The following is a 14,232-nucleotide window of genomic DNA, read 5'->3' on the forward strand; positions in this document are numbered from 1 at the left end:
TTTTGTTATTCCAGATGAATTTGATAATTGCTCTTTCTAACTCTGTGAAGAATTGAGTTGGGGTTTTGATGGGTATTGCATTGAATCTGTATATTGCTTTTGGCAAAATGGCCATTTTAACTATATTGATTCTACCGATCCATGAGCATGGGAGGTTTTCCCATTTTTTGAGGCCTTCTTCCATTTCCTTCTTCAGAGTCTTGAAGTTCTTGTCATACAGATCTTTCACATGTTTGGTAAGAGTCACCCCAAGATACTTTATACTGTTTGTGGCTATTGTGAAGGGGGTCATTTCCCTAATTTCTTTCTCAGCCTGCTTATCCTTTGAGTATAGGAAGGCCACTGATTTGCTTGAGTTGATTTTATAACCTGCCACTTTGCTGAAGTTGTTTATCAGCTGTAGGAGCTCTCTGAAGCTAATAGAAAAGAAACTGGGGAAGACCCTTGAGAGCATCGGTACAGGGAGAAAGTTTCTGAACAGAACACCAATAGTGTATGCTCTAAGAGCAAGAATTGACAAATGGGACCTCATAAAATTACAAAGTTTCTGTAAGGCAAAGGACACCATCAAGAGGACAAATCGGCAACCAACAAATTGGGAAAAGATCTTCACCAATCCTACATCAGATAGAGGGCTAATATCCAATATATATAAAGAACTCAAGAAGTTAGACTCCAGAAAACCGAACAACCCTATTTAAAAAATGGGGTACAGAGTTAAACAAAGAATTCTCACCTGAAGAACTTCGGATGGCAGAGAAGCATCTTAAAAAATGCTCAACTTCATTAGTCATTAGGGAAATGCAAATCAAAACAACCCTGAGATTTCATCTTATACCAGTCAGAATGGCTAAGATTAAAAATTCAGGAGACAGCAGTTGTTGGAGAGGGTATGGAGAAAGAGGAACACTCCTCCACTGCTGGTGGGGTTGCAAATTGGTACAACCACTCTGGAAATCAGTCTGGCGGTTCCTCCGAAAACTGGGCACCTCACTTCCAGAAAATCCTGCTATACCACTCCTGGGCATATACCCAGAGGATTCCCCACCATGTAATAAGGATACATGCTCTACTATGTTCATAGCAGCCCTATTTATAATTGCCAGATGCTGGAAAGAACCCAGGTATCCCTCAACAGAAGAGTGGATGCAAAAAATGTGGTATATCTACACAATGGAGTACTATTCAGCCATTAGAAACAATGAATTCATGAAATTCTTAGGCAAATGGATGGAGCTAGAGAACATCATACTAAGTGAGTTAACCCAGACTCAAAAGGTGAATCATGGTATGCACTCACTAATAAGTGGATATTAACCTAGAAAACTGGAATATCCAAAACATAATCCACACATCAAATGAGGTACAAGAAGAAAGGAGGAGTGGCCCCTGGTTCTGGAAAGACTCAGTGAAGCAGTATTCGGCAAAACCAGAACGGGGAAGTGGGAAGGGGTGGGTGGGAGGACAGGGGAAGAGAAGGGGGCTTACGGGACTTTCGGGGAGTGGGGGGCTAGAAAAGGGGAAACCATTTGAAATGTAAATAAATTATATCGAATAAAAAAAATTTAAAAAAAGAGGTAAATTAGAAGCTAACATTCAACACCATATGGGAAATACACATATTTATCAGAATGGCATACATATATGGTACATGGGCAGGAGTGAATTGTGATGTGTGTGATGCTCCTCTATTTGGAAATTTCTTAAAACCAACCTATGGAGTTAGTGATAGACTTCAACCTTTAGTTTTTGGCGCTCTGAGAATTAAAGGTCTTTCCAACCTGAAAAAAAACAAAACAAAAAAAAGAATGGTGGCAGTTCTAGATGTAATTGTGAAAAATGATATGAGGATTGTCAGTGAAGCCAGACCATCACAAAGAGTGATAAATATAGAGAATGAAAAGAGGAGAAACAGGCCCTAGTGTGGACAAAAGCTCAACAGAAGAAATAGGGTTTTAGATGGACTTTAATTGTGAATATTTAAAAAAAGAATAATTCACCACAAACACAAGACAAAAGCCCACTTTTGATAATTTCTTTCAAATAATTGCTCTCAAATTGATAAGGTAGAACACTATGTTTTCATGTCATTTCTGTATTTTGTTTATGGGAATGATCACAAGATGATACTGATTTAGTAGTCATTCTAGTTGACTGGGTTATCTGATGACTGGATCTCTCTCTCTCTCTCTCTGTCTCTGTCTCTGTCTCTTTCTCTGCCTGTCTATATATATATACTTAGATATAGATATAGATATATAGATATAGTTATAGATATAGATATAGATATAGATATAGATATAGATATAGATATAGATTAAGGTTTTATATATATATATATCAAGGTTTTAAGTCTTCAAAGTTTAACCATGCTTACATCTCAAAGCCTGAATATACTGTTTTCTGACAGATTTCTTAACTTTAAGTGAAATAAAATAAATCAGAATATTTCTCTGTCCCTAAACACACATAATTTTCTAAAGACCCAGAAATTAACGCACACACCTATAGTCACTTGATTCTTGACAAAGGAACTAAAACCATCCAGTGAAAAAAGATAGCCTTTTTAACAAATGGTGCTGGTTCAACTGGTGGTTAGCATGGAGAAGAATGCAAATCGATCCAGTATTATCCCCTTGTACAAAGCTCAAGTCCAAGTGGATCAAGTGCCTCCACATAAAACCAGACACACTGAAACTAATAGAAAAGAAAGTGGGGAAGAGCCTTGAGCACATGGGCACAGGGGAAAATTTCCTGAACAGAACGCCAATAGCTTGTGCTCTAAAATCAAGAATTGACAAATGGGACCTCATAAAATTACAAAGTTTCTGTAAGGCAAAGGACACTGTCAATAGGACAAAACAGCAACCAACAAACTGGGAAAAGATCTTTACCAATCTTACATCTGACTGAGGGCTAATATCCAATATATACAATTAAGTCAAGACGTTAGACTCCAGAGAACCAAATAACCCTATTAAAAAATGGGGTACAGGCCAGACAGTGATGGCACATGCCTTTAATCCCAGCACTTGGGAGGCAGAGGCAGGCCGATTTCTGAGGTCGAGGCTAGCCTGGTCTACAGAGTGAGTTCCAGGATAGCCAGTCCAGCACAGAGGAGCCCTTTCTCAAAAAAAAAATGGGGTACAGAGCTAAACAAAGAATTTTCAACTGAGGAATATCAAATGGCTGAAAAGCACCTAAAGAAATGCTCATCATCCTTAGTCATCAGGGAAATGCAAATCAAAACAACTCTGAGATTTCACCTTACATCAGTCAGAATGGCTAGGATCAAAAACTCATGTGACAGCAGGTACTGGTAAGGTACTGGTTTCACAAAGAAAGAGGAACACTCCTCCATTGCTGTTGGGATTGCAAGCTGGTACAACCACTCTGGAAATCAGTTTGTTGGTTCCTCAGAAAATTGGACATAGTACTAATGGAGGAGCCTGCTATACCACATCCAGAAGATTCTAAAATTTCATTACATATATGAAATTTATGTTAGAGTTCTCTCTAAGTGAGCTCTTTCCCTGAAGAAATTAAGTTATTATTTTTTCAATATATCTATTGCTTGTCTATTCTTACTATTAGTCGCACACATTCCACTTTCTCTATTTTTCAATCCTGCTAATCTGCCATTCAAGATCTAATATTCTACCAACTCTCAGCTGATCTCACAAGAGGGAACCTTACTTCCATTTGAATGACTACAGCATTTGTCTCTGCCTCTGTCAAAGCATACTTACCATTTCACCTTCTCAGTGAACTTTGACTAGATTATCAGCAGGAAAGATTAATGAAAATGATCATAGCCACCAGCATTGAAAACTTAAAATCAATCCAAGCAGTTTTAAATCGTGCAAACATTTGCACAATGTTTTCAGTTAAAAGTTATCCCTCTCTCATACCGCACTTGATCTTACTCAAAGGCTGAGAAGCAATTTGCCCATCTCTCACTTGTTAGTATTTTTGCATTGTTTAATGAGTTGTTCCCTTTTCACTACAATCTCAAGAAGCTAGATGAGTGGATGATGAAGACTGTCTCATAGGGAATTACTTCCAAAAGAAGTTGCTAGGGAGGCTGTTTTAATTATGTGGGAAAGTGTGACCCTCAGAAATAAACCCCAAAGCTTACTGCAATGCACCAATTGGGGTTTTGCTGATTTTCTTTAATCTTGATAAGGATATGTGTGGTAAACATTCAATATATTCATTTTGAGGGGACAGAGAAAATGTTCATAGGTGAAATAGTTTTCTCAAAGTCATCCAACTTATGAGTGCCTGGACTCAAGTATTTCAATGTCCAGATACACATCTTTCCTTTATGTATCATGAAGAATCCTCACTTCTTTGGCTTTTATTTCTGCACTATGACATTTATTGATATTTTACAAATTTTTATTTTATTTAAATGCAAATCCATGGCAACTTCAAAGTCAAGTACACACCTATGTTCTCCAGAGTCTGGAGCAGTGAAGTTGACCTAAGACCTATTGTAAGGGTCACCAACCATCAGGGCAGGTTCCCTGGCACCTGGAAATCATGAAGGAATAGTCATTAAGTCCCACTGCTCTGTTGAGAAAGTCACTCTAACTTAGGAATAAGACTACTTTTAATTTCATGGAATAAAATGGTTCCTAAGTGAGTAACTTGTTTCTATACTCCTTTCTAGGAAAGATCTCTAGAAGTAGCAAATTAATTCTAGATGACTATTTTAATACATCACTTTCAATGGCCTTGCAGAACAGTGAGTTCTGAAAGGAAGAATTTGTTCTGTCAGATCTCTAAAACACAAAACAAAACCAAGCAGCAAATTGATAATTCGGGGAAAGTATAAAAATAGAACATTGCATCTCTCCTGAGCTCTAATACCACATTTTCCCCAATTAAAAGCAAAAACCTTCTGTTACCTCAAAGTCTTTCCATCAGATGCTGAGATTAAAAAATGAAATAAAAAAACAAATTTTTTTTTTTAAAAGCTGGCTTTGGTTATAGAGTCAGAGTTGACTATTATATCATTTTTAATTGGTTTAAGTTTGGTGCTAAGTCTTAGATGTTGAGACTCATAAAAATCTGTTTTTTCCTCAAAACTCAAATAAGATGTTTAAGTGAGGTCGTTTTGTATGCTGAGTCCTCTGCTATGAGATTGGGGAACAGGAGTAAAGGCAAAGAGCCCATCCATTACAATCTTAGTCTATTAGGTGTGATATAGTGAGAAGTAGAGCTTCAGTGTAGATCCAGCAGCCCAAGGGAAGGAAACTCCACTGCCATCTACAATACAAGGACAGAACACTGTAAGAGGAGTCCTATTTTATTTTTATTCATTTCTCATATATTACATCCTGACTGCAGTTTTCTTCTCTTCCTGACTCCCAGTTTTCCCAGGATCTCTCCCTCTCCATCAAATCAACCCACTGTCTCCCCTCAGAAAAGACCAGACCTCCCAGGAGCATCAACCAAACACTGCATAACAAACTTCAATAAGACAAGGCATACAATATCACATTAAGACTAGAAGAGGGAACCCTATAGAGGAAAGGGGTCCGACAGTAGGCAAAAGAGTCACAGACAGCTCCCGCTATGACTATTCGGATTCCCACAAGAACACCAAGCTACTCAACCATAACTATCATGCAGAGGACCTAGGTTAGTCTTCAGGAGTCACAGGTGTGGGGGTGGGGGTGGAGGGATGATCAGAGGATCCAGAGAGGGTTCAGGGACACTTGGAGAACATGGCCCACAGAATCAACGGACCTGAACTCAGGGAGGATCAGGGAGCCTGTAGGAGGAGTACTTAATCCAATCTGAGTGCAAAGGAAACAGTAAACCCTCACCACTTTTGCTATTTATATTCTTAACCCTTAAAATTCACATTTAAAGGAGTTGAGTCTGCTATTGCATCCTGCAGTGCTGGAGTCTGCCAGAATGTGATGCTGATCTGCAGATGCTGGAACAATTTCCACATGAACACCCAGGGCATCTATGTTGTTAACATTCTTTCTGGTGATTGCAGTGCTGATCAGTTGAAGAGAACACAGTGAGTTCTATGAGGAAAAGGGGTAGACATGGAAGAGAGCAAGGAAAGATAAGCACAAGGGTCTGAATAAATTCTTGTTTTAGAAACTGTGGCAATATTGCAATAGTCATTTCTTTGTTTGTTTGTTTGTGGCTTTTGTGGATTCCTTTCATCAAGCAAATACACACACACAAGTGAAAGAGAAGTCATGACAAAAGAGTGAGTCTGGGGACAAAGGAAGAGTTGGAGGGAGGAGAGTGGACTAGAAATGATGTAAATATGGTGCTCATTTGTAAAAATTTCAAAAATAAAAAAGTAAAAATAAATAAAAATTAGCTGTTTTTCTGGATGAGCTTGGATACATATTTCTTCCCAATTGCTCTCACCTGTTTGTATCCAGAAAAAGAAAAAGGAAGGTTATTAGGTAATATTCCTTAACATTATCATTTAAAATTAGTTTTTAGAAGGTAAATTATTGATTCAATAAGTAAACATAAAACACAAAACTCATAAGTGTGGTTTGAAAATATCAAGGAGTCCCAATCCCCAGTATCTATGAAGATGGCCATATTTGGAAGTAGTGCCTTAAGAGTCATAATGAAAATCCAGTTAAAGGCATTTTAGGGAGCTCTAATACTAATGTGGCTGGCATGTTTATAAGAAATGAAAAAGGGCAAGTTCAAGAAGGGCACTTGGCAACTATAGACATGGACACTGGTGCTATGTCTTCAAGGCATGGAGTATCTGGGCTATAAGAAGCTCCAAAAGGCACAGAAGGATGTTTTTCTTTAAGAGTTCAAGAGAAACACATCTCTGTGCACAGCTTTGATTCAAACTTTTAGTGTGTAAGTGATTTTCTATTGTTTTTAAATCAGCAGGTTTGCAAATGAAGTTATAAAAATGAATATCATCTACATTATGAACAAAATAAAAGACATGGAGAGTTGTACTGGAAGGGAGGAATAAATAGATCCAGAATGCAGAGACAAAATAAACAAACACACCCAGGAGATATATGATCACTGGGAAAGAACTTGGGATCACAGGAACTCTAATTTAAAGAAACTTGGTAGAAAAGCCAAAGAACAATTTCTTCAAAGAAGACACACATTTCTTGCTTGATTACCCCCCAGTTAATGTTAAAAGAATGTGATTCTAGGCCACATTTTCTGTGCATTAGGGAAATGCCTTGTGAGCCAGGAACCAAAACTTTCAGACTTGAGTTTCTTTGAAAAAATGAGTCTGGATTTTGATGTAATGGCCTAAGCTTGGTCATGGACATTCTCCTACATAGGGCTTTGGATGTGGAGCCCATAGGGAGAGAAGGAAAAACAATTTATGTTTAGACCCTAAGGCAGTTAACATCTGTTGGCCAGTAGGTGAATGCTAGGACTTATCTTCTAGCAGAACATAGGTTCCTTTGACCTTTTGTATACAGTGATTTTAGAGAGTTTCTAGTTGCCCCTGGGTCCTGGCAGGAGCTAAGCTAGCTGCTTAGTTTGCTCTCAATTGGGCAGCTAAATGGTGTTCTTTCAAAGCATTGCCTTTCGGCAGACACAATCTAAAAGACTTCATTTAAATCCCTTTAGGCATTCTGGCCCTGACAGTGAGTTGAACAAATAATGGGGACTTGGCTGGTGACAGTACAGGATCTGAAAGAAGAAAAAGAACTAAGCCCCACTGGGTTGTTTTGTCTGAACATGAACTTATCATAAATCCTACTTACCAAACAAAAATTTTCCTTCCAGGAGGACCTGAAAGACCTGCATAGGCATATTAGTCCTCTCAGGCTGCCAAACACAGTACCACAGAGCACCATAGACTCGGTGAATTACCTTTCTCACCATCTGAAAGGTTTGAAGTCAAAGATCAAAGTTCCAGGAGGATTTATTTCAGGTGAGGCTTCTTTTCCAGATTTGGAAACGACTCCCTGCCTACAGTATACTCCTCGAGACTTTACTCTGCACACCGTGGTGGAGCAAGAAAGGAATGTAATCTCTTCTTCTTCTTGATAACTATCCAGACCATCATTGTTCTCTGCTTACGGGAAGGATGGCTATTATAACAGTTAAATCTGGTGCGAGGATTTGAACAATTGATTTTTGATGGAGTTAATTCAATCCATAATAGTGATCAATATGATGCTGCTCAAATCTCTCACAGTTAAAATCATCCATCTGATCTTGTCCATTCCCCAGAGTTCTTCCCCTCTTTTGTTCTGTTCTTCTTTCCTCTTCCATGCACTGCAGAAGAACACAAAACTTTTGCATATGCTAGGTGAACACACTTCCACTCAACTACACTTTAGTCCTTCATACAAAATGTGTTGTGAGGCAGGATTCACTAACATGCTCAGGCTGCTCTCAAAGTTGTCATGTCTGTGGACAGCCTCACATTTTCAACCCTTCTTCAACACCTGGTGATAATGCCTATTGCTATGTCTAACCCTTGGTTTTTTTTTCTTCGCTGAAATGAACTTGTTCTTTGCTGAACAAAACTTAAAAAAAAAAAAAGGTAAACAAGTGGGAGAAGTGGTCCTTGTCAGGTGAAGGCTCAATAGAAGCCCCAACAAAGGGAAATCGAGGAGGGGAGGAGGTGGGAGTGGGTCGGGTGGAAGGGCTTATGAGTGAGTATGGGGTGGGAGGAGGGGTTGGGGGGTCTTTGTGGAGGGGGAAATTGGGAAAGGTTAAACCATTGGCAATGTAAATGAACATGATATTCAATTAAAAAATGAAAATAAATAAAAAGAAAAAAGAAAACAAAATAATCTAAAGTAGCAGAACGGGGAATGGGATGTCTCTTCGCATGTGTTTTCCTGAAATTCCCCAGAAAAGGAGTTTTATAAGTTGGCAATTAGTGTGCTTTTTATAGAATACCTACTCAACAGTCACTTGAAATCTTTTTCCTAGAGCCCAAAGCCAGGGCCATTGTCAGCATAGCTATGAGATTCTTTCACATTTGCCTTCTGACTGGTGTGTACAGCTAATCTTCAATAAGTAATACAACTTCTTATGCTCCTGTCCTGCCTTTCTCCCTCCCCTCCTTCTGTCTTAACACCTGCTTCATATAGCCATATTTTTCTCTTACTAATTTAAAAGCAAACACTTTCTAAATTAATTCTTCCATGTTTCATTTTAATTGGATAATGACTTTTACTCTTGGATTAACTAAATTGTTTGTAGATGCAATTTGAAAGCTGTGTGTAATTTAGGGCTGGCTGCTGCTTGGGAGGCTGCAGGAGATCACCTTAAATGCTAGCCAGTCTCTTCAGTGTACCCTCATGGTCTAGAGCATGTTGTGAGTTCGTAACAATAAAAGTACCTCTGTTCTTAAAATTTGACCAAAATTCAATACATCATGAAAATATGTGACATGCCTTCACAGGGTCTATTCATTATTATTGTAATAAAAGAAGGGTTTTTTATTACATTTATTTTATTAGATATTTTATTTATTTACATTTCAAATGTTATCCCCTTTACTCATTTCATCTCCAAAAACCCCCTATCCTATACCTCCTCTCCCTGCTCACTAACCCACCCACTCCCTCTTCCCTGTCCTGGCATTCCCCTACACTTGGGCAACAAGCCTTCACAGGACCAAGGGCCTCTCCTCTCATTGATGTTCAACAAGGCCATCATCTACTACATATGCAGCTGGAACCATTTGTCCCTCCATGTGTACTCTTTGGTTGGTAGTTTGACCCTGGGAGCTCTGTGTTCCCTTCTGTATTTGTCAGGAATTGGCAAAGCCTCTTAGGAGACAGCTCTGTCAGTCTCCTGTCAACAAGAACTTATTGGCATCCACAATTTTGTCTGGGTTGGTAAGTTTATATGGGATGGATGCCCAGGTGGAGCAGCCTCTGGATGGTCTTCCCTTCATGCTTTGCTCCATACTTTGTCTCTGTATCTACCCCCATGGGTATTTTGTTCCCCCTTATAAGAAGGACTGAAGCACCCACACTTTGGTCTTTCTTCTTCTTGAGCTTTATGTGGTCTGTGAATTATATCTTGGATATTCCGAGCTTCTGGGCTAATATCCACATATCAGTGAGTGCATGTCATGTGTGTTCTTTTGTGATAAGGATACCTCACTCAGGATGATATTTTCTAGATTTTGCTTTTATTTTTAGCTTTTTGAGATAGTATTACATGACAGACCTTGTGGCAAATAAAATACTGCCATAGCACAAACTACAATCCCTGATGAGAAAATTATAGTCTAGCAGGAAAAATGAACACAAATATTTTCTGCCTAATATCAGACAGAATAAAATGAGATAGGAGTCCAGAGTATCTCATTAAAGATAGCTGGAGGAGCAAGATAGGAGGAACCTTCCTTAAGGATATTAATTTCATGGAGGCAAGTAACAAACTATGAATCCAATGAATGTCGAGTTAATGACTTACAGTAGATTTAGCTATTAAATTGAATATAACTGAAATATTAAAGATCATCTTAATACTCGAACACAAAAGGGTTAGAAAACATTCATTAGTGCATTTGTGTCAGTGTGCATGCATGTGCATTTAAAAATATAACTTTTAGATATGTTTCAACTATCATTAAATAAAATATATCTTTAAAATAATCTTGTTCCATGTAAGACAAATATGAATATGCTGCTTTAATATTTTATCAGGTATCTTTTAATCCTTAATTAGTTAATCTTCCAAAATATGATTGAACTTTATTGCATATGTCATTATGTACAGTAACTTGGAACTAACATGATAGTGTTTTCTCAGTGTCATTTACTGATGAAATTTCCAAGATGAAAATATAGATAACTTTCTAAGCTAGGTCAGTAAATGAAGAGATCAAGGTGAATGCTAAGGCTATTTATTTGTCTTTTACAAAGTGCCTATTCCTTTATATGATATCATTATTCATTAATCCACTCATTCATTTATTTAGAGACAATCTTCTGTAGTCTAGGTTGTTTTGAAATAGCCGCTGGGCAGTGGCTGCACACGCCTTTAATCCCAGCACTCAGGAGGCAGAGGCAGGCAGATTTCTGAGTTCAAGGCCAGCCTGGTCTACAGAGTGAGTTCCAGGACAGCCAGGGCTACACAGCCATGTCTTGAAAAGCATGCAAGCAAGCAAACAAACAAACAAATAGAAATTGCTATAGCCAAGAATGATTTAGACTTCTGGCCATCCTGATACTATCTTTCCAGAGTGTGTTAATGTAACAGTTGTGAGCTACCATGCCCATATCTGGGTATGGGGTACTGTTATATAGTTCCCAGGGCTTCAGGCATGCTAAGCAAGCATGCTGACAACTGAGATACAACCCAGCTCAAACTCTCTGTCATTTGGTTGAGACTTAAAAGTATGATGGTCTGCTTACTATTGTGTTTTCTCTTATGGCTTTAAGTGTACTGGGTTTTCTTCACTTTAAATTAAGTAAAGGCTATGGGATGTGTGATTCATTGGCCTGGTTTTGAACCATGTCTTTTCCTGTCACTAACATCTTCGATAAGTCTCTCTATTTTCTACACTTGAAGAATAAGGATAATAGTCATAGAGTTATGAGATGTAAACAGATTTATTCATATTACATTCCTGCTGCACAACAAATTGCCAAAAGTAATTAGCACCCAGATTTTATCTCACAGCCCTGTTGATGTCTTGGTCAGCGGTATGGTTTGGGATGGCTTGTCGTTTTGCTCTGGAAAGCACAAGCCAAATCAAATTATAAATCAGACTGAGTTCTCAATAAGAAGATGGAGACAAACCTACTGGTAATCTTTTAAGTTTAGTTTAGGGGCACCTGATTCAGTTGACTGCCAGTTTGGGCCAGTCTCACTTCTGGAGGATTTCCAGGCCACTGACACATCTTTCTGTCAGTCATGAGGTATAAGATTTGTTTTCCTGCTTCAACTCTTTGGCTTTCTTTGGTGAGTAGAGGAAAATTTTGCTTTTTGAATGTTTGTGATTTTGTCAGAACCAGGAAATAATGGATCCTATATTAATGTCAGCAGAGCCATATGATATAACCTAATCACAAAAGTAAGATCTATCAAGGTCACAAACCCTGTCACTATGTGGGATCCAAATGACAATATATCAAGGTAGCAAGCATGCAGAAAATTTACCACAAGCAAGCTCATGGTAAAAGTCTTTGGCAATTGTGGTGAATAAATATGTAACATTCCCCATTATTTAAAGTTATCAATATGGAGAAGATGAAAGGAACACAGAGATGTTTATTATTGAGTTAAGAAAATTCTGAATGAAGACTGAAATGCTCAATCAGAGTGCAGCAAAGCACAAGTAAGATACTGGCCAAGAAGCAAGTTTACATAACAGAATCCAGAGCTGCCTGGGTATGCCCAACAGTGTGCATAGCCTGCCTTCTTCTGGTGCTTTAGAGAATGGCACGAAGAAAAATAAAACCATGTTAAATTTTTTAAAGACTATCAGAATATTTGTTGATTGTAGATTTTTATTTTTAGTAGTTCATTCTTTTTGGCATCACTAGCTGCAACATCTATGCTATGTGATATTTTTCAATAACTTGGAAGAGAATGTTCACTGTTCATTTTGTTTGGTATTGCTAAAACTTTCAGCAGTGATAGTGTCCATCTAAATACTTACATAACTTATAGCTGCTCCTAGGCCTCATGTGAGAACACTGGGATGGATAAGCAAGCCAGCATGGTGTGGTCCATTCTACATAGATGTGTCAAAAGTTTGTAAAAATATAGTAACTGTCTTATGAAGTTACCACATGTTAAATATTTCTTAGAAATTTCCTGATGACATTTTATCCTATGTGTTCATTCCTATAACTGGTTGACTATGTTCTTGGATGAAATTGTTGAACTTTAGCAAATTCAGATTTTTTGGGAGGGCGGGGGTAACGGGCTGAGTAGTAGCTCTTTGCAATGGATAATATTCATTGTCCATTTTACAGGATGAAGAATCACATCTTATACAAGCTCTTGGACCTGCTTTTCAAGGTTTATTCAATCAAAATAGGAAGATCCACCTTCACTGTTGGTAGTCCCACCCTATGAGCTGATGTTCTGGAATATAGGAAATGGAAAAAGCCAGCCGAACATAAGCATCCGCGCTTGTATGCCTCCTGGGTGATGATGCAGTGTGACCAGCCAGCCTCCCAGTTGTGCTGCCATGCCTTCCCACCATGGTAGAATATATCTTCTCAAAGCGTAAGCCAGAAAATGCCTTTTCTCATTTAAATTTCTTCTTGCCCAGTATTTTCTCACAGCAACAAAACAACTGATTATGTCCCAAGAGGACCCTTCAATTTAGTATATTTTAAATTATGGAAGTGTGCATTTTGCCTCTGCTCTTTTTTTTCTAATTGAGAATATTGAGGGCTGGAATAGTAAATTCTATCAATGTAAAACACAATCTTTCTTTTAAATAGAATACTGGCTATCTAGTACTGAGCCAATTTTTAGTAATCATGGTTCAGTGATATAGATTTGTGTTGCCTCAAACTACATATTCTGTAATGAATGTGATTAACTGAACATTTATCTGCACAGAGTTAGAAAAGCAATCACAGATCGCTGTATTTACCAAATGCATTGGTAGGAACAGCAGGAAATTAGGTTAAAGCAATACAAGAAAAAATTGACCACTATTGGATTCAGTCAGTATCTAATCAAACTTAGTGTTCAATTGGGAGATGTTAGCAGGCCCCTAAGAATAAGTTCCAAATGGTTTACTCAACAGTCAAGCATATTAATTCTGACATACTAAATAGTTGATAAATATCTATTAAGAGGAAAAAATAGCTCACAATAATTTTGGCTTTTGACTGGTAGTATTACTGCTGTTCACAGTCACAAAGTTTTTTTTATTAAATATTTTTTATTTACATTTCAAATGATTTCCCCTTTCCTGATTCCCCACTCCCTGAAAGTCCCATAAGCCCTCTTCCTTCCCACTGTCCCCCCAACTACCCCTTCCCACTTCCCTGTTCTGGTATTGTCCTTTACTGTTGCCCTGAACCTTTCCAGAACCACGGGCCACTCCTCTGTTCTTCTTGAACATCATTTTATATGTGGATTATTACTTGGGTAATCCAAGTTTCTAGGCTAATATCTGCTTATCAGTGAGTACATACCATGATTGATCTTTTGAGACTGGCTATCCTCACTTAGTATGATGCTCTCCAAATCCATCCATTTGTCTAAGAATTTCATGAATTCATTGGCTGACTAGTACTCCATTGT

The sequence above is a fragment of the Apodemus sylvaticus genome, chromosome 5, assembly GCF_947179515.1.
Source record: "Apodemus sylvaticus chromosome 5, mApoSyl1.1, whole genome shotgun sequence".
Lineage (NCBI taxonomy): Eukaryota > Metazoa > Chordata > Mammalia > Rodentia > Muridae > Apodemus > Apodemus sylvaticus.